Consider the following 27,233-nt stretch of genomic DNA (forward strand, 5'->3'; position numbering starts at 1 on the left):
AATGTGCATGGAGACTTCAGCGTCTACACATTGGGGCTCACAGAGAGATCCGGAATGTGAGGCTGTGATAGGCCAGCCGAGGCAGAGCAGGGCACGCGGTGGCTTTGATTGTGTGTGTGAAAGCGTGTCTAGAATGATGCCCAGGCGGGCAGATGTCAGGGACTGAGGGGTGGAGGGGCAGGGTGGGAGGGACTTTGGTCATGGGGCTTGTCGTGGGTCATTCCTGAGTCGGTTTTCCTGCCTCGGCCTCCCGGAGGAGGGAACTGGATATAGAGGCCATGGGCTCAGGACTGAGCATCATTTTCTGGCCAAAGCAGAGAGAGAAAGGGCTGGAGGCTGACTTCTGGGGGCCACTGACAGGAGGACAGGTGGAGGAAGAGGCACCAGTAAAGGAGAGGGGACAGCAGAGGGTGGTGGGGGGTGTTGATGGGAAGGTCAAGAAGAAAGGAATGGTCAGCCGGGCCGGGAGATGGAGCCCAATAAGGACAGCAAGTCCCCCGATGCTGGCCAGGACCGTTTCCCTGGATCAGTGGGGAGGGCAGGTGTCAGAGCAGAGCCTGTTTAGAGGGGCCAGGAAAGACCAGAGAGGCTGAAGGTACAGGAAGGAGAGGCACTGGGACAAAGTGAGGATGGGAGCAGGAGGATCTGGTGCTCGGGGTGCTATTCTGTAGGATGTGGGGAAGGGTGGGCATTGTGAGTGGTGAGTCTGGGGGTGCTGGTTGGGAGGTGATGTGGTGAAGGGGGACAATGAGGGAGAGGTTTGAGGACAGGGAGGTTCTGTTGGCTGGTCGGGGCATGTGTGGTATGCCTACAGGGATCCAACGAGACCCAAGCTGTGGGCTGCTAGATGGACAGGACCCCATTCAACACCCCCTCCCCACCACTGTACATCCAGAAATGTGAGACTGTGATGGGCCATCCGAGGGAGAGCCGGTCCTGGAGCCCAGGCTCAATTCTCGGTTCTCGGAGCCTCTGGAGAGAGGGAGATCTAGTCTGTCTGGGCTTCTGGCTCGTTCTCCAGATCAACTCAACAAACTCAGCAGCTTCCAGGAGCCAGGCCCTGGTGGGGTGTCAGGGCTGCTGGCTGGAATGGAGCAGGGTCAGTGCTCTGGGGTCTTCTCAGGAGACAGTAAGGGAGCCGTAGACAAGCAGGAACATGTTTTGTGAGTCCCCTTTCTTAGGCGGGCTGCTCTCCCAGGCCACCCACTCCAGACTCCAGAATCCAAATGCTAATTGGGCCTTACCCAGATCCCTTCTGTAATAAGGCATGGAAGGGTGTGTTAACAGGGATATTATGATAGCCGTAAAAAGTTAACAGAATGACAGAACTACATCTCGAGTAACAACCACATATGCTTTACTCTACAGTTAAAGTCTAGGGGAAATTTCTGTGTAAGAGCTGGCCATAAAAAAGAAAAGAAAAGAAAAGGCCGGCACGGTGGCTCACGCCTGTAATCCCAGCACTTTGGGAGGCCGAGGCGGGCGGATCTCTTGAGGTCAGGAGTTTACGACTAGCTTGGCCAACACAGTGAGACCCTGTTTCTACTAAAATACAAAAATTAGCTGGGCATAGTGGCACGAGCCTGTAATCCCAGCTACTTGGGAGGCTGATGCAGGAGAATCGCTTGAATCTGGGAGGTGGAGGTTGCAGTGAGCCGAGATTGCACCCCATGGCATATTGTGGGAGAGAAGAAAGCAGGGGCTGTCAGGGAGCTCCAGCATTTCAGATGTGAAACAGCCTGAGCGACAGAGTGAGACCCTGTTTCAAAAAAGAAGGGAGGGGAAGGGAAGGGAGGGGAGGGGAGGGGAGGGGGAGGGGAGGGGAGGGGAGGGGAAGGGAAGGGGAGGGGAATCTAGAGGAACAACAAACCACCAGGATTATACAATGTGACTCCAGGATTGTCTCCAAGCCCCATACTGATAAGTCTCACCTAGTCTGGCTTGCATTTTTTCTGCTTTTATTAATAATATTATTTGTGATTTCCTACAAAGTGTCCCACATTTTAAGTTCATCCACGTGTCACACAACACTGCCAAATGACTCTCATGTCCCCATGTTGCAGGCAAAGAAATCAAGACTTGGAGAGGTCGAGACTTGTCCCAAATCACTTCTATGTTAAGTTCAAATGGAGGTCAGGCTGACTGTGGGCCTATCTGCCTGATTTTATCCATCTACGTGTCCCTTCTTATTCACAATCACTTACAGTGGGACAGTCACTTATTTTGGCAAGAATATTTAACAGCAATGCTGGACAAATCTATTTTTGAAAGAAAAATCAACAACTTAGTTATTACGGTCCACGAGGGCACCCCCTGCACAAACCATCCTCATTTTGGAACTGCAGCTTATTTAGTGTTCGTGACATTCTTATGAGGGAGGCATTCTTTTTTTTTTTTTTTTTTTTTTTTTGAGGCAGAGTCTCGCTCTGTTGTCCAGGCTGGAGTACAGTGGCACAATCTTGGCTCACTGCGACTTCTGTCCCCTGGGTTCAAGCTATTTTCTTGCCTCAGTCTCCAAGTAGCTGGGATTACAGGCGCGCACCACCATGCTCAGCTAATTTTTGTATTTTTAGTAAAGATGGGGTTTCACCATGTTGGCCAGGCTAGTCTCGAACTCCTGACCTCAAATGATCCACTCACCTCAGCCTCCCAAAGTGCTGGGATTACAGGCATGAGCCACTGTACCCGGCCGAGGAAGGCATTCTTATGCCCCTTTTTCACAGAAGGGAGCCAGAGTCAGTTTGCAGCAGAAAGGGATGCCCATGCCCCATCATTCCGACTCCGCAGGCCGTGTATCACCTGTCCTCCCTGGGAAAGAAGCCGGCGAGCCGAGCTCCGAGGCACAGAGCTTTGCCACCTCTCTTGGCTCCAAAGAGCTCTGCAGTCTGTCTGGGAGGAAAGAGACTTCATCTGGCTCTGGTTTTTGGCAGGAGGAACAGCCCTGGAACCGATTCCAACCTGCAAAGACTCCTCCATTTTCTGTGACACTTCTCCTGGGGCATAAATTACTAAACAAGTTACTGAGCACGCATTCTGTGCCAGGCACTGTGCTAGGCTCTGGGGATCCACCCCATGGCATATTGTGGGAGAGAAGAAAGCAGGGGCTGTCAGGGGGCTCCAGCATTTCAGATGTGAAACAGCCATTTTATTAATAGAGTTGGTGCCCATCAAAAACACAGAGCGGGCTTATAGCCTGTAAGGATGTCAGACATGGAAAGTGGCAGTGGGCCCAGGTTGGGGCATGCAGGATGGAGAAGACACAGGTTAGAAACCCCAAACTCCTGGGTGGGCCAGGAGGCTTTCAGAAGAGGCTTGGCTGACTCAGAGAACCATCAGGGACGGGGGCTAGGGAAGACCTTCCAGACAAAGGGCTCAGTGTTCGTGGGAGAGGGCCCAGGCATGAGGGAGAAGAGCCTGTTTGGGAGCATGAGCAGTGTGGCTGGAGCACCAGGTGGGAAATGTGGGGAGGTGGAAGGGGAGAGAGATGAGACTGGGGAGCCCCGGAGGGCTGGGTCACCCTGATAAAGAATTTGGCTTCAACTTGGAGGGGTAGGGGAGCCCTTACCCATGGGATAAGCAGGGAGCGCCACACTTAGCTTTGCATTTGGGAGGTGGCTAGAGGCTGGAGTTGAGAAATGGCTCCTGGAGCCCTGACTGCCTCTGCATCCAGGCTGTCCTATTTCAGCACTGCTCACCCCTGCACCCCCGCAGAGCCACAGGACTTCCCACACTGCATTGCTCAGAACAGCAAATGGCCCAGGGAAGTGTGTGCCTCAGGCTGTGTTACGTGGGTTACTCTGATACTCTCCCCACTCCCACAACATGGCATGTTATAGGCAAGACGAAATCAGCGGTGATTCAGAGGCTCCAACATTTCAGATATGGAGCTGTCATTTTTAGAACTGGTGGCTGACACCTGTAATCCCAGCAGTTTGCAGGGCTTAGGTGGGAGGATTGCTTGAGCCCAGGAGCTCGAGACCAGCCTGGGCAATGCAGAGGGATCTCATCTCTACAAAATAAAAAAAAAATTAGCGAGACATGGTGGTGCATGCCTATAGTCCCAGCTACCCAGGAGGTGGGAGGATGGTGCCACCGTACTGTATCCTGGGCATCAGAGCAAGACCCCATCTTAAAAAAAAAAAAGGAAGAAAGAAACCCATTTGCCTATTTTGACACTGTCATGAATTTGTACTGCTTAGGTGGTCTCAACACTCTAAATGGTGGAATTTTATTTAAAGTAGTTTCATGTCGGTGGTGCCCCAAGATAACTACTACAAGCAAAAACACGTTTTCTCAAGAGGAACATAGAGGCTGGGCGCAGTGGCTCACGCCTGTAATCCCAACACTTTGGGAGGCCAAGGCGGGCGGATCACTCAAGATCAGGCATTCGAGATCAGCCTGGCCAACATGACGAAACCCCGTCTCTACTAAAAATACAAAATTAGCGGGGTGTGGTGGCTCATGCCTGTGATCCCAGCTACTTGGGAGGCTGAGGGAGGAGAATCACTTGAACCCAGGAGGCAGAGGTTGCAGTGAGCCGAGATTGCACTGCTGCACTCCAGCCTGGGCAACAGAGCAAGACTCTGTCTCAAAAAAAAAACAAAAAAACAAAAAACATAGCTTTAATCTAGGCCTCAAGGAATTCTGAGACAAAGTTTCAGGGAAAATAAGCAGTTCCCTGTCAACAATCCCAAAAATCATAGGAAAATAAGGCACCGTGGGTGAAAACCAAGAGACGTTGTAAACAGCAGAATCAGCCCCACAAAGTGTTCAGCATACAAAATTATCAAAAGTAAAATAACATGGGTTTTTTTGTTTTTTTGTTTTTTGTTTTGAGATAGAGTCTCACTCTGTTACCCAGGCTGGAGTGCAGTGGTGCAATCTCCGCTCACTGCAACCTCTGCCTCCCGGGTTCAAGTGATTCTCCTGCCTCAGCCTCCTGAGTAGCTGGGACTACAGATACATGCCACCACACCCAGCTAATTTTTTGTATTTTTAGTAGAGATGGGGTTTCACTGTGTTAGCCAGGGTGGTCTCAATCTCCTGATCTCGTGATCTGCCCACCTCAGCCTCCCAAAGGGCTGGGATTACAGACACGAGCCCCTGTGCCTGGCCTGTTTTTTGATTTTTTTGAGACAGTGTCTTGCTCTGTCATCCAGGCTGGAGTGCAATGATGCGATCATGGCTCATTGCAGCCTTGACCTCCTGGGCTCAAGCTATTCTCCCACCACAGCCTCCCAAGTAGCTAGGACTACAGCTGTGCACCACCATGCCTAGCTAATTTTTTTGTGTGTGGAGATAGGGTGTCACTATGTTTCCAGGCTGGTCTTGAACTCATGGACTCAATCCATCCTCCTACCTAGGCTTCCCCAAATGCTGGGATTAAGGCATGAACTGCCACACCCAGCCTGTTTAATTTTTAATTTTTAATTTTTTATTTTATTTTTTGAGACGGAGTCTTGCTCTGTCGCCCAGGCTGGAGTGCAGTTGCATGATCTCAGCTCACTGCAAACTCTGCCTCCCAGGTTCTTGCCATTCTCCTGCTTCAACCTCCTGAGTAGCTGGGACTACAGGCGCCCGCCAACACACCTGGCTATTTTTTTGTATTTTTAGTAGAGACAAGGTTTCACCATGTTGGCCAGGATGGTCTCGATCTCTTGACCTCGTGATCCACCTGCCTCGGCCTCCCGAAGTGCTGGGATTACAGGCGTGAGCCACCACGCCTGGCCTGTTTAATGTTTAAGGAAATAAAAAAAACAAGCCAGGTGTGATGGCTCACACCTGTAATCCCAGCACTTTGGGAGGCAGAGGTGTGTTTGGAGCAAGCCCCCCAAAGTCTGGCCATAAACTAGCCCCAAAACTGGCCATAAGCAAAATCTCTGCAGCACTGTAACATGTCCATAATGGCCCTAATGCCCAAGCTAGAAGGTTATGGGTTTATGGGAATGAGGGCAAGGAACACCTGGCCCGCCCAGGGCGGAAAACCGCTTAAAGGCATTCTTAAGCCACAAACAAAAGCATGAGCGATCTGTGTCTTAAGGGCATGTTCCTGCTGCAATTAACTCGGCCCATCCCTTTGTTTCCCATAAGGGATACTTTTAGTTAATTTAATATCTATAGAAACAATGCTAATGACTGGTTTGCTGTTAATAAATACGTGGGTAAATCTCTGTTCGGGGCTGTCAGCTCTGAAGGCTGTGAGGCCCCTAATTTCCCACTTCACACTTCTGTATTTCTGTGTGTGTGTCTTTTAATTCCTCTAGCACCGCTAGGTTAGGGTCTCCCCGACCGAGCTGGTCTCGGCAAGTGGCGTCCATTCGTGGGGGCTCGAATCCAGGTCGAATGGTCGCTGGAGAGACGGTGGGAACGGAAAACTAGCTGGAGGACACCTGAGTACTCTTAAAGCAATGCCCGTGGTGAGTAAGAAGGGGAGCTTGGAAGCGTCCGGGTAACAATGGGACAGGTATGGGGTCTGGTTCGTTTCACCTTGGAACTTTTTCACACTGATAACGAGGAGGAACAAGAGTATAGCAAAGTAACAGAAGAGGTTACAGAGCATGTTTATTTGCCAGCTAAAGCTAAAGCGGCAAAGGAAGGAGAGGTTCATCCCTACCCTTCTGCATCCCCTCGTTATTATTTTGAAGAAAACGACCCCCAGATCTTTCTTTTCCGGAGGACACTGGGCAAAAAGTAGTTGCCCCAGTGACTGTTCGAGCAGCCCCTCGAGCGATAGCTCTTAGTTCTATTCTGGCAGGAATTCAGCAAGCTGGATGAGAGGGTGATTTAGAGGTTTGGCAGTTCCCTGTTAGCATACAACCCCAGATCAACAGGGAAATATTACAGCTACATTTGAGCCTTTTCTTTTTAAATTACTCAAAGAATTAAAACAAGCAATAAATGAGTATGGAGCAGGTTCTCCTTTTGTTTTTTGTTTGTTTGTTTGTTTTGTTTTTTGAGACGGAGTCTCGCTCTGTCGCCCAGGCTGGAGTGCAGTGGCGCAATCTCAGCTCACTGCAACCTCCACTTCCCAGGTTCACGCCATTCTCCTGCCTCAGCCTCCCGAGTAGCTGGGACTACAGGTGCCTGCCACCACGCCTGGCTAATTTTTGGTATTTTTAGTAGAGACGGGGTTTCACTGTGTTAGCCAGGATGGTCTTGATCTCCTGACCTCGTGATCTGCCCGCCTCTGCCTCCCAAGGTGCTGGGATTACAGGCGTGAGCCACCGCGCCTGGCCAGCTTCTCTTTTTGTAATGGGACTGTTAAAGAATGTTGCTGTTTCCAGTCGGATGATTCCTACTGACTGGGACGCTCTTACTTGAGCTTGTGTAACTCCTGCTCAGTTCTTACAATTTAAAACTTAGTGGGCAGATGAAGCTTCCATTCAGGCTGCTCACAATGCCCAGGCCCAACCTCAAATTACTATAACTGCAGATCAACTTTTGGGGGTTGGCGGCTGGGCTGGTTTAGATACACTAGTGGTCATGCAGGATGATGCCACTGAACAGTTTAGAGGAGTGTGCATTAGAGCTTGGGAAAAAATCACTTCAGGTGGGGAACAATACCCTTCCTTTAGTGCTATAGAACAGGGACCAAGGGAACCATAGGTTGATTTTATAGCTCGGTTACAGGAGTCTCTTAAAAAGATGATTCCAGATTCGGCTGCTCAGGATACAGTGTTGCAGTTATTAGCTTTTGACAATGCTAATCCCGATTGCCAGGCCGCTCTGCGACCTATCAGAGGGAAAGCACATTTATCAGAGGGAAAGCACATCAAGGCCTGTGATGGTATTGGAGGTAATCTGCATAAAGCTACCTTGTTGGCACAGGCAATGGCAGGACTGAGAGTGGATAAAGGAAATACTACGGCCGGGCGCGGTGGCTCAAGCCTGTAATCCCAGCACTTTGGGAGGCCGAGGCAGGCGGATCACAGGGTCAGGAGATCGAGACCATCCTGGCTAACATGGTGAAACCCCGTCTCTACTAAAAATACAAAAAATTAGCCGGGCGTTATGGCGGGCGCCTGTAGTCCCAGCTACGCGGGAGGCTGAGGCAGGAGAATGGCGTGAACCCGGGAGGCGGAGCTTGCAGTGAGTGGAGATCGTGCCACTGCGCTCCAGCCTGGGCGACAGAGCAAGACTCCGTCTCAAAAAAAAAAGGAAATACTCCATTTCCTGGAGCTTGTTTTAACTGTGGGAAGCATGGTCATACTAAAAAAGAATGTAGAAGAAATCAGCGAGTCAGGCCGCCAGATAGGGGAAAAAAGAAAACTGCTGATCCTGAAATATGTCCAAAATGTAAAAAAGGAAAACACTGGGCTAGTCAGTATCACTCTAAGTTTGATAAAGAAGGGAACCCGATTTCGGGAAATGCCATGAGGGGCCTGTCCCGGGCCCCGTTCTAAACCGGGGCATTTCTGGCTCAGGCCATTCCCTCATCCCTGTACAATGTCTGTCTCCTGCCACAGCTGGTGGTGCTGCAGTAGATTTATGCTGCACAAAAGCTGTGAGCCTTCTTCCTGGGGAACCCCCGCAAAGGATCCCAACAGGAGTCTGTGGACCCTTGCCAGCGGGTACAATAGGATTACTTTTAGGAAGGTCTAGTATAAGTTTAAAAGGCGTACAAATACATATAGGAGTCATTGATTCAGATTACAATGGGGAAATTCAAATTGTTAGATCAACTTCTGTTCCCTGGAATGCAGAGCCAGAGAGCGCATAGCACAGCTCCTGATCGTGCTGTATGTAGGAATGGGAAAAAGTGAAATTAAACGAACAGGAGAATTTGGAAGCACAAATAAACAAGGCAAAGCAGCTTATTGGGTAAATCAAATTACTGATGAATGTCCTACCTGTGAATTAACTATTCAAGAAAAGAAATTTAAAGGTTTGGTAAATACAGGAGTGGACATTTCAGTCATTTCTCTACAGCACTGGCCGTCCACGTGGCCAATTCAACCCGCTCAATTTAACATAGTTGGAGTTGGCAAAGCTGCTGAAGTATATCAAAGTAGTTATATTTTTGCATTGTGAGGGGCTTGATGGACAACCTGGGACTATTCAACCAATTGTAACTTCTGTACCTATAAATTTAAGGGGAAGAGATTTATTACAACAATGGGGAGCACAAGTTCTAATTCCAGAACAATTATATAGCCCTCAAAGTCAACATACAATGCATGAAATGGGGTATGTCCCTGGTATGGGACTAGAAAAAAATTTGCAAGGTTTGAAAGAACCGCTTCAAGCGGAAAAACAAACTTCCTGCCAAAGATTAGGAAAACATTTTTGATGGCAGCCATTGTTAAGCCTCCAGAACCTATACCTTTAGAATGGTTAACAGATAAGCCAATTTGGATAGAACAATGGCCGCTAAATAGAGAGAAACTGGAGGCTTTAGAGAAATTAGTTGCTGAACAATTAGAAAATGGGCACATAGCTCCAACATTTTCCCCTTGGAATTCTCTAGTTTTTGTAATTAAGACAAAATCAGGTAAATGGAGAATGTTAACTGACTTAAGAGCCATCAATTCAGTTATACAACCTATGGGAGCATCACAGCCAGGATTGCCTTCTCCTGCTATAATTCCAAAAAATTGGCCTTTAATAGTCACAGGTTTAAAAGACTGTTTCTTTTTTTTTTTTTTGAGACGGAGTCTTGCTCTGTCCCCCAGGCTGGAGTGCAGTGGTGCAATCTCGGCTCACTGCAAGTTCCGCCTCTCGGGTTCACGCCATTCTCCTGGCTCAGCCTCCCGAGTAGCTGGGACTACAGGCGCCCGCCAACATGTCCGGCTAATTTTTTGTATTTTTAGTAGAGACGGGGTTTCACCGTATTAGCCAGGATGGTCTCGATCTCCTGACCTCGTGATCCGCCCGCCTCAGCCTCCCACAGCGCTGGGATTACAAGCTTGAGCCACCGTGCCCGGCCTAAAAGACTGTTTCTTTACCATACCTTCGGCTAAGCAAGACTGTGAACGGTTTGCATTTACAATTCCTGCAGTAAACAACCTGCAGCCTGCTAAGCGTTATCATTGAAAAGTGTTGCCACAGGGCATGTCAAACAGCCCAACAATTTGCTGGATGTATGTGGGGCAAGCAATTGAACCTACTCGTAAAAAATTTTCACAGTGTTAACATTATTCACTGTCAACTAAAAACATAAAATGATTTTCAAAAATTACTAGGGGATGTTAATTGGATAAGACCTGCTCTAGGCATTCCTACCTATGCCACGAGTAATCTGTTTTCTATCCTTAGAGGAAATCCCAGTCTCACTAGCCCTCGGCAATTAACAAAAGAGGCTGAGGCAGAGTTACAACTGATTGAGAAGCAAATTCATAAAGCTCAGATAAATAGAATAGATCCAGAGAAGACTCTAGATTTGCTAATCTTTTCAACTCAGCATTCACCTACTGGTGTTATTGTCCAAGAACAGGACTTAGTAGAGTGGCTTTTTCTTCCACATACGAATTCACAGACTCCAACTCCTTATTTAGATCAAATCGCTACTATGATAGGGATTGGGAGAACTCGGATTGTTAAATTACATGGATATGATCCTGGAAAAATTATTGTCCCTCTCATGAAGGCATAAATACAGCAAGCTTTTATAAATAGTCTTACTTGGCAAACCCATTTAGCTGACTTTGTGGGTATTCTCGATAATCACTTTCCTAAAACAAAGCTGTTTCAGTTTTTAAAATTAATTAATTGGATTCTCCCTAAAATAAGTAAATTTAAACCAATTGAAGGTGCTGAGAGTGTTTTTACAGATGGGTCTAGTAATGTAAAGCTTCTTATTCTGGCTCAAAAAGTAAAGTTTTTCAGACGTCCAATACTCAGCTCAAAAAGCGGAGCTTGTAGCGGTAATTGAGGTATTGACTGCTTTTGATATGCCTATTAATGTGATTTCTGATTCTTCATACGTGGTTCATTCCACACAGTTAATTGAAAATGCTCAGTTATGATTTCATGCAGATGAACAACTGATGATAAAAACAAAAAAGGAGAAGAAATAGGGATGACAGGACAGCCCATACACAATTGAATCTAGCATTATTTGGTGAGGAGATCCAATAACAAAAAGTTGGGAAATAGGTAAAATAATAACTTGGGGTAGAGGTTATGCTTGTATTTCTCCAGACAAAAACCAACAGCCAGGCCGGGCGCGGTGGCTCACGCCTGTAATCCCAGCACTTTGAGAGGCCGAGGTGGGCGGATCACGAGGTCAGGAGATCGAGACCATCCTGGCTAACACGGTGAAACCCCGTCTCTACTAAAAATACAAAAAAAAAAAAATTAGCCGGCCGTGGTCACGGGCGCCTGTAGTCCCAGCTACTGGGGAGGCTGAGGCAGGAGAATGGCGTGAACCCAGGAGGCAGAGCTTGCAGTGAGCTGAGATCGTGCCACTGCACTCCAGCCTGGGCGAAAGAGCGAGACTCCATCCCAAAAAAATCAACAGCCGATTTGGATACCATCAAGACACCTAAAACCTTATCATGAGCCAGATGCCAAAGAAGAGACTCCGGGAGGATCCAGAGGACCCCCCAGTTGCAGCCATGTTGAGACTGATGCTGAGGAGGACTCCAACTGTCACGAGCAACACCCGTTGAACACAGCCACCCACCTGGGGACAGATCAAGAAGCTGTCACAGATGGCAGAAGAAAACCTGAGGAAAGCGGGACAACCAGTCACACTGAATAATTTAATGGTAGCTATGATAGCAGTTATCACCACTGCTGTGAGTATTCCTCCACTAAGGGCTGGTAATAATGCCTGGATGCAATCACTCTATGACACAGTTACACATGCTTTCTGATCTCAGTATTTACCATAATAAATCTGCTTCTATAATTGAGGGATACCGCCCTCAAAAACCTATTTGTAAACAGGATTGGACCCAGTTAGAAAAAATGAACATACTTGTTTAGGAAGATTGCTTTGCAGAACAGGCAGAGGGGCTGCACAGCAATTCCTATGGAATCATTATTAATTGGTCCCCTAAGGGGATGTTTAGCTTGAATTGCACCTCTCAGTCTGCGTGCCACAGCCACGCTATGTTCAGATGATCTGAACAAAACAAGCAGATGGTAGAAATGATAAGAAGTACTGCAAAAGTTCCTATTATCTGGAACCATGGCGGTATAGTGGCACCTCAACCTCAAATGAAATGGCCCGCTCTCGGAGCTAAACATAAGGATTTGTAAAAACGATTAAATGCTCTTAATAAGATCAAAATTTGGGAAAGAATAAAAAAGCATCTAGAAAGACACTCTACAAACTTGTTTTTGGATATAGCAAAATTAAAAGAACAAATATTTAAAGCATCCCAGCCACACCTGACCTCAATGCCAGGAACTGGAGTGCTTAAAGGAGCTGCAGACAAATTAGTAGGTAGTAACCCATTTAAATGGACAAAAACACTTGGAGGCTCTGTGATTTCCATGATGACTATGCTTTTAATCTATGTTGTTTGCCTTTGTATAGTCTGCAGATGTGGATCCTGACTCCTGCGAGAAGTAGCTCACCGTGACAAAGCTGCTTTTGCTTTTATCTCTTTGCACATCAAAGAAGGGGGACATGTTGGCAGCAAGCCTCCCAGAGTCTGGCCATAAACTAGCCCCAAAACTGGCCATAAGCAAAATCTCTGCAGCACTATAACATGTCCATAATGGCCCTAATGCCCAAGCTGGAAGGTTGTGGGTTTATGGGAATGAGGGCAAGGAACACCTGGCCCACCCAAGGCGGAAAACCGCTTAAAGGCATTCTTTTTTTTTTTTGAGACGGAGTCTTGCTCTGTCACCCAGGCTGGAGTGCAGTGGCGCGATCTCGGCTCACTGCAAGCTCCGCCTCCCAGGTTCACGCCATTCTCCTGCCTCAGCCTCGCCGAGTAGCTGGGACTACAGGCGCCCGCCACCATGCCCGGCTAATTTTTTGTATTTTTTTTAGTAGAGACGGGGTTTCACCGTGGTCTCGATCTCCTGACCTCGTGATCCGCTCGCCTCGGCCTCCCAAAGTGCTGGGATTACAAGCGTGAGCCACCGCGCCCGGCACCGCTTAAAGGCATTCTTAAGCCACAAACAAAAGCAGGAGCGATCTGTGTCTTAAGGGTGTGTTCCTGCTGCAATTAATTTGGCCCATCCCTTCATTTCCCATAAGGGATACTTTTAGTTAATTTAATATCTATAGAAACAATGCTAATGACTGGTTTGCTGTTAATAAATATGTGGGTAAATCTCTGTTGGGGGCTCTCAGCTCTGAAGGCTGTGAGACCTCTGATTTCCCACTTCACACTTCTGTATTTCTGTGTGTGTGTCTTTAATTCCTCTAGTGCCGCTGGGTTAGGGTTTCCCCGACCAACAGAGCTGGTCTCAGCAGAGGCAGGCGGATCTTTTGAGTTCAGGAGTTCGAGACCACCCTGGCCAACATGGTGAAGCCCCTTCTCTACTAAAAATACGAAAATTATCCAGGCATGGTGGTGTGCCTCTGTACTTTCAGCTACTCAGGAAGCTGAGGCACGAGAATTGCTTGAACATGGGAGGTGGAGGCTGCAGTGAGCTGAGATCATGCCACTGCACTCCAGCCTGGGCAATAGAGTGAGACTCTGTCTCAAAACAAGCAAACAAACAAAAACAGTTTTAGGCCAGGTGTGGTGGCTCATGCCTGTAATCCCAGCACTTTGGGAGGCTGAGGAAGGCAGATCATCTGAGGTCAGGAGTTCGAGACCAGTCTGGCCAACATGGTGAAACCCCATCTCTCTCTACTAAAAATACAAAATTTAGCCAGGTGTGGTGGTGGGTGCCTGTAATCACAGCTGCTTGGGAGGCTGAGGCAGGAGAATTGGTTGAACCCAGGAGTGAGAGGTTGCAGTGAGCAATCGTGCCACTGCATTCCAGCCTGGGTGAGAGAGCGAGACTCTGCCTCAAAAAAAAAAAAAAAAAAAAAAAAGACAGAAGGCTTAGTGTGCATCTCACCAGAGTTGCACAGGGCAGAGAAAGAATGGGAAAGAAACAATTTCTAGAAAACTTTTCAAATTTTCAGATCAACACCAAATATTCCAAATAGGAAAAATACAAAAAAACCCATACCTATATGTGGCATAATATGATTGTAGAACACCAAAGTAAAATATCTTATTTATTTTTTATTAAAAAATTTTTTTAAATAGAGTCAGGGTCTCACTATGCTGCCCAGGCTGGTCTTGAACTCCTGGCTTAAAGCTATCCTCCCACCACGGCATCCTAAAGTGCTAGGATTACAGGCATGAGCTGCTGCGTCTGGCCCAAAGTAAAAGATCTTAGAAGAGGCCAGAAAAAATAGATTTGGGCTGGGCATGAATAGATTGATCACCAAAAAGGTGGCAGACTAACTTCTTGACAGAATCCACAGAAGACAGAAGGCAGTAGAACATTAGCTTTGATGTACTAAAATAAGATACCACTCTAGGCTCCTACATACAGTGAAAATGTTTCGAGAATGAGAATTATAATTTTCTGGCAAACAAAACTAAAGGAGTTTACTACTAAGAAACTTTTTTTTGAGACAGCCTCGCTCTGTTGCCCAGGCTGGAGTGCAGAGACAAAATCTCAGCTCACTGCAACCTCAGCCTCCCGGGTTCAGGCGATTCTTGTGTCTCAGCCTCCCAAGTAGCTGGGATTACAGGTGTGCACCACCAGGCCCAGCTACTTTTTATATTTTTAGTAGAGATAGGGTTTCACCATGTTGGCCAGGCTGGTCTCAAACTCCTGACTTCAAGTGATCTGCCCGCCCTGGCCTGCTAAAGTGCTGGGATTACAGGCGCGAACCACCGTGCCTCTCCAGTCCCTGTGGTTTTTTTTTTGTTTGTTTTTGGAGGTTTTGCTTGTTTGTTTTTAGAGACACTTTCACTGTGTTGCCCAGGCCTGTCTGTTGGCCTCAAGTGATCCTCCTGCCTTGGATCTCCCAAAGTGCTGGGATTACAGGTGTGAACCACTGTGCTTAGCCCATTTTTTATTTGTTTCTTGAAGGAAGGTAGCAGTATTAATTAATTTTGGACTTTGCTAACTAATGGTTGAATGTTAAGAATAGATGTATACAGTCTGGATGCAGTGGTGCATTCTTGTAATTTTAGCACTTTGGGAGGCTGAGGTGGGAGGATCGCTTGGGCTCAAGAGTTTGAGACCAGCCTGGGCAACATGGTGAAAGCTTGTCTCTACAAAAAAATTTTTAAAAATTAGCCAGATATGATGGCATGCACCTATAATCCGAGCGGCTTGGGAGGCTGAGGTGGGAGGATTGCTTGAGTCCAGGGAGGTCGAGGCTGCAGTGAGCCATGATCACACCACTGCACTCCAGCCTGGGCAACAGAGCGATACTCTGTCTCAAAAAAAAAAAGAAAGAAAGAAAGAAAATAGTAGATATATGAGACTCACTTGGGTAACATATGGAGACCCAGTCTCTACAAAAAAATTTAAAAAATTAGCTAAGTATGGTGGCTGCACCTGTGGTCCCAACTACTTGGGAGGGTGAGGCAGGAGAATTGCTTGAGCCCAGGATGATCCCTTGATCCTGGTAGGGGATGGAGTTGAGGCTGCATTCCAACCTGCGCAGCAGAATGAGACCCTGTCTCAAAAGAGAAATAAAAAAGAATAGACATATAATATGTAACTTCCAAACAAATGGAAAGGGAAAGAAAGGAGTATGAGAAGAAAGGCAAATTCAATAATCCAAAAGAAAGTGAGAAAAGAGAAAAAACAAAAATGAAAAAGGAGAGGTTTTGCTTGTAATAATGGCAAAGTAGCTCCTATCAGATCAGCCTTCATACTGGTAACAACTATGAGCTCTGAACAAAAACAAACAAAAAACCTCCTGAAGACTCTGGAAAGAGCAAAAACGGAGAACCTAAAGGGAAACCGACAGTTACAAGAAAAGAAATTGCTACCGGTTGCAAAAGATATTTAAAATCTCACAAACATAATGTTGAACCAAAGAAGTCAGAAGAAAAGGGTCTGTTTTATAATTCCATTTATATGAAGTATGAAAACAGGCAAACCATATTAAAAGTCAGGATAGTGGTTCCCCTGATGAGGAGGAGGATAGCAATTGGAAGGGGGACATGAGGATTTCTGGGGTCCTGGTAATGCTCTATTTCTGGATCTGGGTGCTGGTTTCATGGGTGTGCTCACTCGGTGAAAATTCATGAAAATAGACAGGACATATGCAATTTTTTGCTTCAGTACAAACTTAAAAATCAAAAGGGAGCAGAGACAAGATGGACAGGCAGGCAGGGCAGACTGTGAAGGGGCCTCAATGCCAGACTAAAGAGCTGGACGTGACCCTGGCAGCAGTGGAGGGCACCGAAGGTGTTAAGAGGGGAAATGAGTTGTCAGGGAAGCTGCCTCTCTGCCTAATACGGGTGGCTAGGAGAGGGGAACACCTGCCCCGTGGGACATTATTTACAGGACTGGCCAGAATCTGGGCTTTCAATGACGAAGACCTGAGCCAGGATGGAGGGTGTGAGGTTGGAGGCCAAGAGCGGATTTGAAGGCAAAATTGGAAGCACTTGGGAGTTTACATGCAGGAGGCCAGGGAGGAAGAGGGAGGAGTCAAAAATGATCCTTGGAAGAGGCTTGTCATTGGAGATAAAGAGTGAGGGAGGGGACACCGGGGAAAGAAGCAAGTGTGAGGGAAGAATTTGTTTTTTTTCTTTAAACAGGGTCTTGCTCTGTTGCCCAGGCTGTAGTGCAGTGGCACCATCATGGCTCACTGTAGCTCAACCTCTCAGGTGCTGGTGATTCCCCCCACCTCAGCCTGCTAAGTAGCTGGGACTACAGGCGCATGCCACCATACCTGGTTGATTTTTTTTAATTTTTATTTTTAGTAGAGATGAAGTCTCACTATGTTGCCCAGGCTGGTCTTGAACTCCTGGGCTTAGGTGATCCTCCTGCCTCAGCTTCCCAAATTGCTGGGATTACAGGCATGAGCCACTGCACCCAGCCAAAGGAAGGATTTTTGCTGGGGAAGGAGTAAGTGGAGGAGGAATCCTCGAAGACACAAGGCCTCTGAAGCAGCAGAAGGAAACTGGGGGTGCAGGGGACCCCCTGTCCAGATGTGGACAGGAGAGGAGAGGAGCAGAAAAGGTGAGATCCTAGGTGGACTGGAGGGAATCCAGGAGAGCCCATCAGCTGCTCACTAATGTGAAGTCACGGTCAAGTGTGGGGACTGAGTCTGATGAGGCTGACTTCTAGGCAGCTTGTCTGACAACAGGTTATGCAGTGTATCTAAGGGCATCTGACCTGGGGGAACAGGAAGACAGGAAGATTCCATTATCATTTTATCAGTGGTGCCCAGTGAAGTTTCTAGTCTCCAATCATCTAGTCTCCAATCATCTTAATTAGCTATTGCTCGTCATTAAGAGGATTTTCTTTAGAAAGATAGCCGTAGAGTCTTGCTTTTCTTATCAAAAGATCTAGATGACACTGCTATGCCCCGGCCCTCCCTGCCCTCATTCCTGCCTTGCTCCACACACTTATCTGTGCCTGGAACAGGAGCCAGGGTGGAGTAGGAAAAAGATCAACGATTTGAGTGCACAAGGACAGGCAGGCATCCTAGCTCCTGAACTTGGACCAGTGTTTTCTCACTATAGGTCTCAGTTGCCTCATCACAGACCAGCTGATTTCAAAGCCCTTGTCACCCTGAAATAAACAGAGGTCCAAGGTCATATGGCGAGGGGCTTTTATGGGAAGACTTGAATTCTGGATGAGAAACTCAGTGTTTATTAGCAGTGAAGTCCTTTCCTGGAGGCTGAAGAGGGTCTCAGGGCAGGTTGTTCTTTGAAAGGACCCCATCCCTTCTCCCCACTGTATAGGTGGGAGCAGGGGTCTCATTGGCTGAGGGATTTCTGGGTCATGGTGACCTCATAAAGCCCATAACACTGGCCTGGGCTGGGGAAGCCTACATAAGCTGAGGGGTGGCTCTGGGAAAGTCCTAGGGGTGGGGGCTGTCTCCATAGTCTCCACAAGGGAGTTACCACCTTCCCCCACCTCTGGGTAAAAGTCTTCCGCTCTGGCTGTATTCCACAGTTAGAACTTCATACCTTTGGCTTAGAGCTGAATTTTCTGTTACCATGTGGATGCTCCAGGTGGAGGTAACACATTGAACTTTACATGAGCAGCTCAAGGCTCATGGAAAGTTTAGGCTCTCAGGTCCTGACAGTGTAGTGGCGGGGAGTTGCGGGGAGGTGAGGGGAAGGGAGTGAAAAGATGCAGGGAGGGAATGCCATAAATCTGGGGAAAGAAGAGGCTTGGAGCCTGGAAACCATACTTTGTCTTTTTTCCAAGTCTCGCCAGCCTGCCCTCACCCAGGGGGAGGAAAGGATGGTGGGGATAAACATTTATTGAGGGCTTGCTGTTGGCCAGGCCCTGCGATCATCACTTTATGTGGGCTATCCCATCTGGAATATTATGATAGAGACTTAGAGTGGTGAGGGCATCTGTCCAGGTTCACACAGCTGGTGAGAGAGAAAGTTTTGAATTCAGGTCTGCCTGACTCCAAAGCCTTGGATTTTGGCATTATAGCTGGGTATCAGGAAAGTTGCCTTGTTTTCACTGAACTTTTCCTTTAGGATAGGGACCTAAAAGTGGCAGAGGGAATGGGGAAAAGAAACAGGAAGACATGGTTCCACTGAGTGATTCATGTCTTGGGAATCTCTATGGTATTATAGGGAAAACTGTGGGTTCAAGGAACCTGGATTTGAATCCAGCCTCTACCACTTGCTTGGGACTTAGTGGAAATCAATTTATTTTATTTTTTGAGACAGAGTCTCTCTCTGTCACCCAGACTGTAGTGCAGTGACATGAACACAGCTCACTGCAGCCTCAACCTCCCTGGCTCCAGTGACCCTCCCACCTCAGCCTCCCAAGTAGCTAGAACTACAGGTGCACACATCATGCCTGGCTAATTTTTGTCTTTTTTGTAGTGACGGGGTTTTGCCACTTTGTTCAGGCTGGCCTTGAACTCCTGAGCTCAAGGAATCCTCTTGCCTCAGCCTCCCAAAATGCTGGGATTACAGGCGTGAGACATTGTGCCTGGCCAGAAATAACTTTAGATCCCTGCACAGTCTGAATTAACATGCCAGTGAATGAGATAATGATATCTTTCTTGAAGAGTTGTCATTCATTCATTCATTCATCCTTCCCTCACTCCATGAATGTTTTCTGAACCTTCCCTGTGTACTATGTGCTGGGAAAGTAGGGGTAACAAGATAGCCAGACACTCACCAACTCATTTTCAGAGTAGATGCATATAAGTAAACAGACTGATCCTCTGATACAGAATGATCACATGAGGAGGGTGCCTCACCCACATTTGGGGATTCCAGGAAGACTTCCTGGAGGAAGGGACATCTAATCTAAGCTGGTATCTGAAATGTGACTAGACTAGATGTTAGCCAGAGGGAGCAATTGAAGTTTAGGTGAGCAGTCTTGGGGAAGTTTATAGGAAGAGGAAAGAGTATTTGCAAAGGTCCCAAGGCAAGAGGGAGGCCAAAAACATTAAGGATCCTGGGAGAAGTTGAGAGTGGTTCAAACGTGGTGCAAGGCCAGGGAAGGGAATGAATGTAGCTGGAGAGATGGAGGGGCTAGGCCTGTGGGCTGAGGACTCTGACAGAAGAAACACAGATATCAGACTTCAGATTAGGGTGTCTTCACTCCTGGCCTGTTCACCAGTCATGCAAAAGTCGCTTAGGAGAGGGGAAGTAGGGGAAAGCTTGATGAAAGGTGATTCCTAGATCCCTTCAGAACTGCAAAGCAGAGTCTCTGAGAGTGAGGCTTGGGAATCTATCTTTTTAAAAATATAAGCTACACCCACACCTCACCATTTGAAAACCTACAAGAAGTCACAGAGGGGTTACAAGAGGGGAATGTCATGGTTAGACTTGCATGCATTTTTATTTCATCTGAGAATGTCTTTATTTCCCTTTCATTCCTCAAGTATAATTTTGCCTAATATAGAATGTGTGATTGAGAATTCTTTTCTTTCAACTCTTGAAAAATATGTGCCACTTCCTTTTGGCCTCCATAATTTCAGATGAGAAATCTGCTGTCATTCAACTTGGTGTTCCCCTATAGGTAAGGCTCTCCGGTTGCTTTTAAGATTTTTTTTTTAAACTCTTTATTCTTCAGAAGTTTAATCATGGTGTGTTTTGGCATGGATTCCTTTAGATTTATCCCACTTGAAGTTTCAGCAGTTTTCTGGATCTGTATATTTATGTTTTTTACTAAATTTGGGGAGTTTTCAGTCATGACTTGCTTGTAATGCTTTTTCAGCACTCTTTCTTTTCTCCTTCTGGAACTCTGATGATATAAACATTATTTTGTTATTGTTCCACAGATTCCTGAGGTTCTGGTTTTTTTTTTTTTGGGGGGGTCTATTTTCCCTTTGTTGTTTAGACCTTCCTTCCTTCCTTCCTTCCCTCCCTCCCCCCCTCTCCCTCTCTCTTCTCCTTTCCTTTCCTTCCCTTTCTCTCTCTTCTCTTTCTTTCTTTCTTTCTTTTTTTTTTTTTTTTTTTTTTGAGACGGAGTCTTGCTCTGTGCCCCAGGCTGGAGTGCAGTGGCGCGATCTCGGCTCACTGCAAGCTCCGCCTCCCGGGTTCACGCCATTCTCCTGCCTCAGCCTCCCGAGTAGCTGGGACTACAGGCGCCCGCCAACACACCCGGCTAATTTTTTGTATTTTTAGTAGAGACGGGGTTTCACTCTGTTAGCCAGGATGGTCTCGATCTCCTGACCTCGTGATCCGCCCGCCTCGGCCTCCCAAAGTGCTGGGATTACAGGCTTGAGCCACCGTGCCCGGCCTCTTTCTTTCTTTCTTTCTTTCTTTCTTTCTTTCTTTCTTTCTTTCTTTCTTTCTTCCTTTCTTTCTTTCTCTCTTACTTTTCTTTCTTTCTTTCTTCTTTCTTTCTTTCTTTCCTGTCTTGCTCTGTCACCAAGGCTGGAGTGTAGTGGCACAATTTTGGCTCACTGCAACCTCCACAACCTGGGTTCAAGCAATTCTCTGGCTTCAGCCTCCTTAGTAGCTGGGATTACAGGTGCCCACCACCATGCCTGGATAATTTTTGTATTTTTAGTAGAGATGGGGTTTCACCATGTTGGCCAGGCTGATCTCAAGCTCCTAACCTCAGGTGATCTGCCTGACTCAGCCTCCCAAAGTGCTGGGATTACATGCATGAGCCACTTCGCCTGGCCTATTTTTCTTTCTTCTATGTTTTAATGTAAAAAAAAAAATAGAAATGCGGTCCCACTGTGTTGCCCAGGCTGGTCTAGAACTCCTGGGCTCAAGTGATCCTCGGCCTCCCAAAGTGCTGGGCTTATAGACATCAGCCACCATGTCCAGCCAAATAAGTTTTTTTTTTTTTTTTTTTTTTTTTTTTTTTTTTTTTTTTTTTTTTTTTGAGATGGAGTCACACTCTGTCACCCAGGCTGGTGGCTGGAGTATGGTGGTGCAATCTCAGCTCACTGCAACATTTGCCTCCCAGATTCAAGTAATTCTCATGCCTCAGCCTCCCTAGTAGGTGGGACTATAGGCACCTGTCACCATACCTGGCTAATTTTTGAATTTTTAGTAGAGACGGGGTTTCACCATGTTGGCCAAGCTGGTCTCGAACTCCTGGCATCAAAAGATCTGCTTGCTTCAGCCTCCCAAAGTGCTGAGCTTACATGCATGAGCCACCGTGCCCAGCCAAAGCATTTTTATGATGACTGCTTTGAAATCCTTGTCAAAAATTCCAACATCTGATTCATCTCAGTGTTAATGTTGGTTGGTTGTCTTAAGATGAGATTTTCCTAGTTTTTGGTATGATGAGTGATTTTTACTGCATCTTTGACATTTTAGGTATTACATTAAGATTTTTTTTTCTTTTTTCTGAGACAGTCTTGCTCTGTCACCCAAGCTGGAGTGCAGTGGTAGTGGTGCAATCTTGGCTCACTGCAACCTCCATCTCCCAGGTTCAAGGGATTCTCCTGCCTCAGCCTCCTGAGTAGCTGGGATTACAGGTATGCACCACCATGTCCAGCTAATTTTTTGTATTTGTAGTAGAGACAGGGTTTCACCATGTTGGCCAGGCTGGTCTTGAAGTTCTGACCTCAAGTGATCTGCCTGCCTTGGCTTCGCAAGGTGCTGGGATTACAGGTGTGAGCCACCGTGTTAAGGTTTAGTTTGTAGGTTTTGGCCTACTTTTGTGGACTGTAGCTCCAATTATATTTCTTTTCTTTTCTTTTTCTTTTTTTTTTTTCTTTGAGACAAGCTCTCTCTCTGTTGTTCAGGCTGGAGTGCAACAGCAAAATCTCGGCTCACCGCAGCCTTGCCTCCCGGGCTCAAGCAATTCTCCTGCCTCAGCCTTCCAAGTAAGCTACAGGCGCACACCACTGCACTTGGCTAATTTTTGTATTTTCTGTAGAGATGGGGTTTTGCTATGTTGCCCAGGCTGGTCTTGAACTCCTGAGCTCAAATGATCCACCCGCCTCCGCTTCCCAAAGTGCTGGGATACAGGCATGAGCCACCGCGTGCAGCCAAAAGTTATTTTAAAGTAGAGAAGTTCTTGGTACTGTTCTGTACTCTGACAGTCCTGGTACAGGCCCGGTCTCCAGTGATATTTGTGACTCCTCGTTTGCTTCATTTTTCTGGTACCGCCAGTGCTCCTGTTTATTCCTGCTGGTGCTGCCTGCAGGGGTAGAAGGCACTTCCCTGGGCCACTTGTTATCACTGGAGCGGGTGGGGGAAGCCAGAAGATGTAGGGTCTGGTAAAATGTCTGATGCTGGGTGGAGGGCCCAGAGATCCAGGGTTCTGCTGACATTGCTACTGCAGGTTGGATTGGTCTGTCACTGCTCCAGGTATGGAGAAGGGATTGGGGTTCCCTACTGGGAGACCCTCTCTGCTGGGCTTCCTCTTTCCTGGTCTTTTGGCTGGAGAAAGCAGGTTTTTCTTCTACTTTTGAGTGTGTGTTTATGCTGTCTGCAGATCTGTGTGGCAGGCTTCTTTGGTGCCCAGTTTGGGTTACATGAGTGACAAAAAGAAAACTCCAGGGAACTCACTGTAGTGTCAGCCTTCAAGTTGTGAGATGCCTAGTCAGTCACTGCCTTCTTTCCAGCCGTCAGAGTCCTTTTATGGTTGTCTGTTGAACTATTTCCAGAATATTTAGCTATTTTTAGAAGCGAAGAACAGAGAAAAGTGAATTGACAATCTTGTCTATTACATGCATTAAAAAAAATTGTGGGCCGGGCGCAGTGGCTCATGCCTGTAATCCCAGCACTTTGGGAGGCTGAGGCGGGCGGATCACGAGGTCAGGAGATCGAGACCATCCTGGCTAACACGGTGAAACCCCGTCTCTACTAAAAATACAAAAAATTAGCCGGGCATGGTGGCGGGTGCCTGTAGTCCCAGCTACTCGGGAGGCTGAGGCAGGAGAATGGCGTGAACCCGGGAGGCGAAGCTTGCAGTGAGCCAAGATAGCACCACTGCACTTCAGCCTGGGCGACAGAGCAAGACTCTATCTCAAAAAAAAAAAAAAAAAAAATTGTGGTATAATGCACCCAGCATAAAATTGACCATTAGTGACAATTAGTGGTTCATAAGGTTGTGCAACCATCATTACTATCAGAATATTTTTCTGGTCCAAAAGGAAACCCTATACCCATTAAGCAGTCACTTCCCATTCCCTGCTTTCCCCTTCCCCTGGCAACCTCTCTCTGTCCTGCTTTAATCTACTGTCTCTGTAGATTTGACTATTCTGGATATTTTATATAAATGGAGTCATATAATATGTGGTCTTTTGTGACCGGCTACTTTCACCTAGCTTAATGTTTTCAGTTTATCCATGTTTAGCATGCATGAGTACTTCATTCCTTTTAGTGGCTGAATAATCCACTGTATGGACATACCATATATTGTTTATCCATTCATCAGTATGTGGCTATTTGGGTTGTTGCCACCTTTGGCTCTCATAAGCCCCAGCGCCTGGCTGACAGTGTCTTTTGAAGCAAAAAAGTTTTAAATATTGCTGATGTCCAATTTATCTATATTTTTCTTTTGTTGCTTATGCTTTTGGTGTCATGTCTAAGAAACCATTGCCAAATGCAAGATTGTGAAGGTTTACTCTTATGTTTTCTTCCAAGAGTTTTATAGTTTTAGCTCTTACATGTAGGTCTTTAATGCATTTTGAGTTAATTTTTGTATAGCATGTGAGATAGGATGCTGGGTGCAGTGGCTCTTGCCTGTAATCCCAGCACTTTGGGGAGGCTGAGGCAGGAGGATCACTTGAGTTCAGGAGTTTGAGACCAGCTTGGTCAACATGGTGAAACCCCGTCTCTACTTAAAAAAAAGGCCAGGCATGGTGGCTCATGCCTGTAATCCCAGCACTTTCACAGGCCAAGGCAGGTGGATCACCTGAGGTCAGGAGTTTGAGACCAGCCTGACCAATATGATGAAACCCTGTTGCTACTAAAAATACAAAAATTAGCCGGGTGTGGTGGCATGCACCTGTAATCCCAGCTACTCGGGAGGCTGAGACAGGAGAATCACTTGAACCTGGGAGGCAGAGGTTGCAGTGAACCGAGATTGTGCCATTGCACTCCAGCCTGGGCGACAAGGGCGAAACTCCATCTAAAAAAAAAAAAAATTAGCTGGGTTTGGTGGTGGGTGCCTGTAACCCCAGCTACTTGAGAGGCTGAGGCAGGAGAATTGCTTGAACCTGGGAGGCGGAGGTTGCAGTGAGCCGAGATTGCACCATTGCACTCTAGCCTGGGTGACAGAGTGAGACTCCATCTCAAAAAAAAAAAAAAAAAAAAATGTGGGATAGGAGTTCAACCTTATTCTTTTGCATGTCAATATCCAGCTGTTCCACTGCCATTTGTTGAAAAGACTATTCTTTTTAAACATTTTATTTAATTATTTTATTATTATTATTTTTAAGATAGAGTCTCATTATGTTGCCCAGGCTGGTCTCGAACTCCTGGGCTCAAGTGATCCTCCCACTTCGGCCTCTCGAAGTGCTGAGATTATAGACGTGAGCCTCCATGCCCTGCTGAAGAGACTATCTTTCCCTATTAATGTAAGAGTTATCACCCCTGTCAAAAATCATTTGACCATATATGCATGGATTTATTTCTGGACTTGCAATTCTATCCCATTAGTCTATATATTTGTCCTTATGTCAGTACCATACTGTTGCATGCAATTTTATTTATTTTATTTTATTTTATTTTGAGGCGAAGTTTTGCTCCTGTTGCCCAGGCTGGAGTGCAGTGGCGCAATCTCGGCTCACTGCAACATCCGCCTCCCAGGTTCAAGCAACTCTCCTGCCTCCCAAGTAGCTGGGATTAAAGACATGTGCCGCCATGCCTGGCTAATTTTTTGTATTTTAGTAAAGACAGGGTTTCGCCATGTTGGCCAGGCTGGTCTCGAACTCCTGACCTCAGGTGATCCACCCAGCTTGGCCTCCCAGAATGTTGGGATTACAGGTGTGAGCCACTGCACCCAGTCTGCGTGCAATTTTAAAGGAAGATCTCTACGGCTTACTTTGGAAAATGGTTTATTGGAAGCCGGCCTAGATACAGGGACCCCTGTTGAGCAAACAATTCCAAGATCCAGCCCCAAAACAATGGTAACTGGACTAGGTTCTGGTAGTGATGATGAAGAAATGGGAAGAGATTTGAGAGCTGTTCTGGAGCCAGAATTAGCAGAACTTGGCCAAAATTGGGTGCAGCAAGTGAGAAAGAGAGCACTCAAGGAGGATGTTGTTTCTGGCTTGGATGATAGATGGTGCCAGTTCCTTGCAATGGAGGAGAATAGAAGAGTCCTATTTAGGGGAAAAATGGAGAGTCTGTTTTGGATGCTCTGGGTCTGAGGTGCCCCAATCTCAGCTGTTCTGTGTGTGCACGTGTGTGTGAGTGTATAGGTACTTGTACAAGTGCCTAACACATTCCAGGCCCTTACATCTGATAACAGTGTATTCTCAATGATGAACTGGACAATCTATCAATAGTTCCACCCCCTGAAGGCTCTAGCAACCCTTGTCCAGGGCCTGGAAGGGTTAATTGAGGTGGAGAAGGGAGGATGGCAATTGGTCAATGATTCTCTCTGTCTTAGACAGCACTAGCTGTTTTATGGCTGTGCTCTGCCCTTTCTATTTGGGGCCCCAGGATTGTAGGGCAAAGGCCAGTAGGCAGTTTGTGGCTGTCAGCAGGAAGTAGTGAGCTCCTTTAGCTCCTATAGATCCCACCCAAGCCTCTCAACAGCCACGGCTCCTCCTAATGCACAGGACCGTTTGGTAGAGGGCAAGCCACGGGCTACCCCAGTCATTGCCAGGCAGCTCTGAAGCCTTGCCTGTCTGTTACAGGATGGAGGAAGAGGATTGCGGGCAGGTCAGCTGGGGTTGAGATCTGTGGCTTTCTGCCCAGTGACCTGGTATGGTGCATCTGCTAGGGTAGAGATGAAGTCTTTCTTCCTCAGCCCAAACAAGTTAGGTCTTTGAAGATCTTGCTCACTGCCTCATAGGCTGCAACAAGCCATATTTTCCAGGTTAAAAATGCCTCCCTTTGGTGACTACGGTCTGTGCGTGTGCATGTGGCATGTTTACACATGGGTGGGAGAGATCATTAAGGGAAGATTCACGCTCCTCCTTAAGTAAAAAGAGACAAAATTATGGACATGAAATTAAGTACAGGGCTTTGGAAAGGGACTGTGAAATCAAGGAGCAATCAAAGTTTACATTCAGGGTAAAATTGCCTCTGGTGCTGATGGTAAGTGAACATTTCTTGCTTCCAAGGCAGATGCAAAGCTGTGCAGGAACCGCTTCCTTGGAACTTGCTTCCAAGGCAGATGCAAAGCTATGCAGGAACTTGCTTGGAATGAAGACAGCTTCCATTGGGTGCTGAGTGCCTTATTCCTTTCTGCCCACAGTGCCTGGCAGAGAGGAATAAAACAAGTAGCTACCATTTAGGTAAGGGCTTCGGTGGGCCATGTACTCCATGCCAGGCACTGTAACTACAGTCACCCCTGTGGAAGGCTTTATGTGTTCCCTATCTTAGAGATGGGGAGGACAAGGGCCAGAGGGGAAAAGTCTCTTGCCCATGTTTACCCAGACTAGCAAGAGGTTGAGCTGGGCTTTAAACTCAGGACTACATGAATACAAATCTATGGTCTTTCCAAAGCCATGCTATAAAGATACACAGCAAAATTTGTGGAGTGAGTAAATGATTCACTGA

General features: G+C 46.9%; 1 protein-coding gene across 2 annotated transcripts in view; it reads left to right on the plus strand.

The window, feature by feature from the left end:
• The first annotated feature begins 17,894 nt into the window (after positions 1–17,894).
• Positions 17,895–27,233, plus strand: part of MROH7 (maestro heat like repeat family member 7) — a 72,682-nt gene continuing 63,343 nt past the window's right edge. The window contains exon 1 of one of the 2 annotated variants that reach the window (XM_030813030.1): positions 17,895–18,122. The gene's annotated coding sequence lies outside the window, so the exon portion shown is untranslated. The remainder of the gene's footprint in view (positions 18,123–27,233) is intronic. The other variant, XM_003273068.3, reaches the window with a different exon arrangement.

The sequence above is a fragment of the Nomascus leucogenys genome, chromosome 5, assembly GCF_006542625.1.
Source record: "Nomascus leucogenys isolate Asia chromosome 5, Asia_NLE_v1, whole genome shotgun sequence".
Classification (NCBI taxonomy): domain Eukaryota; kingdom Metazoa; phylum Chordata; class Mammalia; order Primates; family Hylobatidae; genus Nomascus; species Nomascus leucogenys.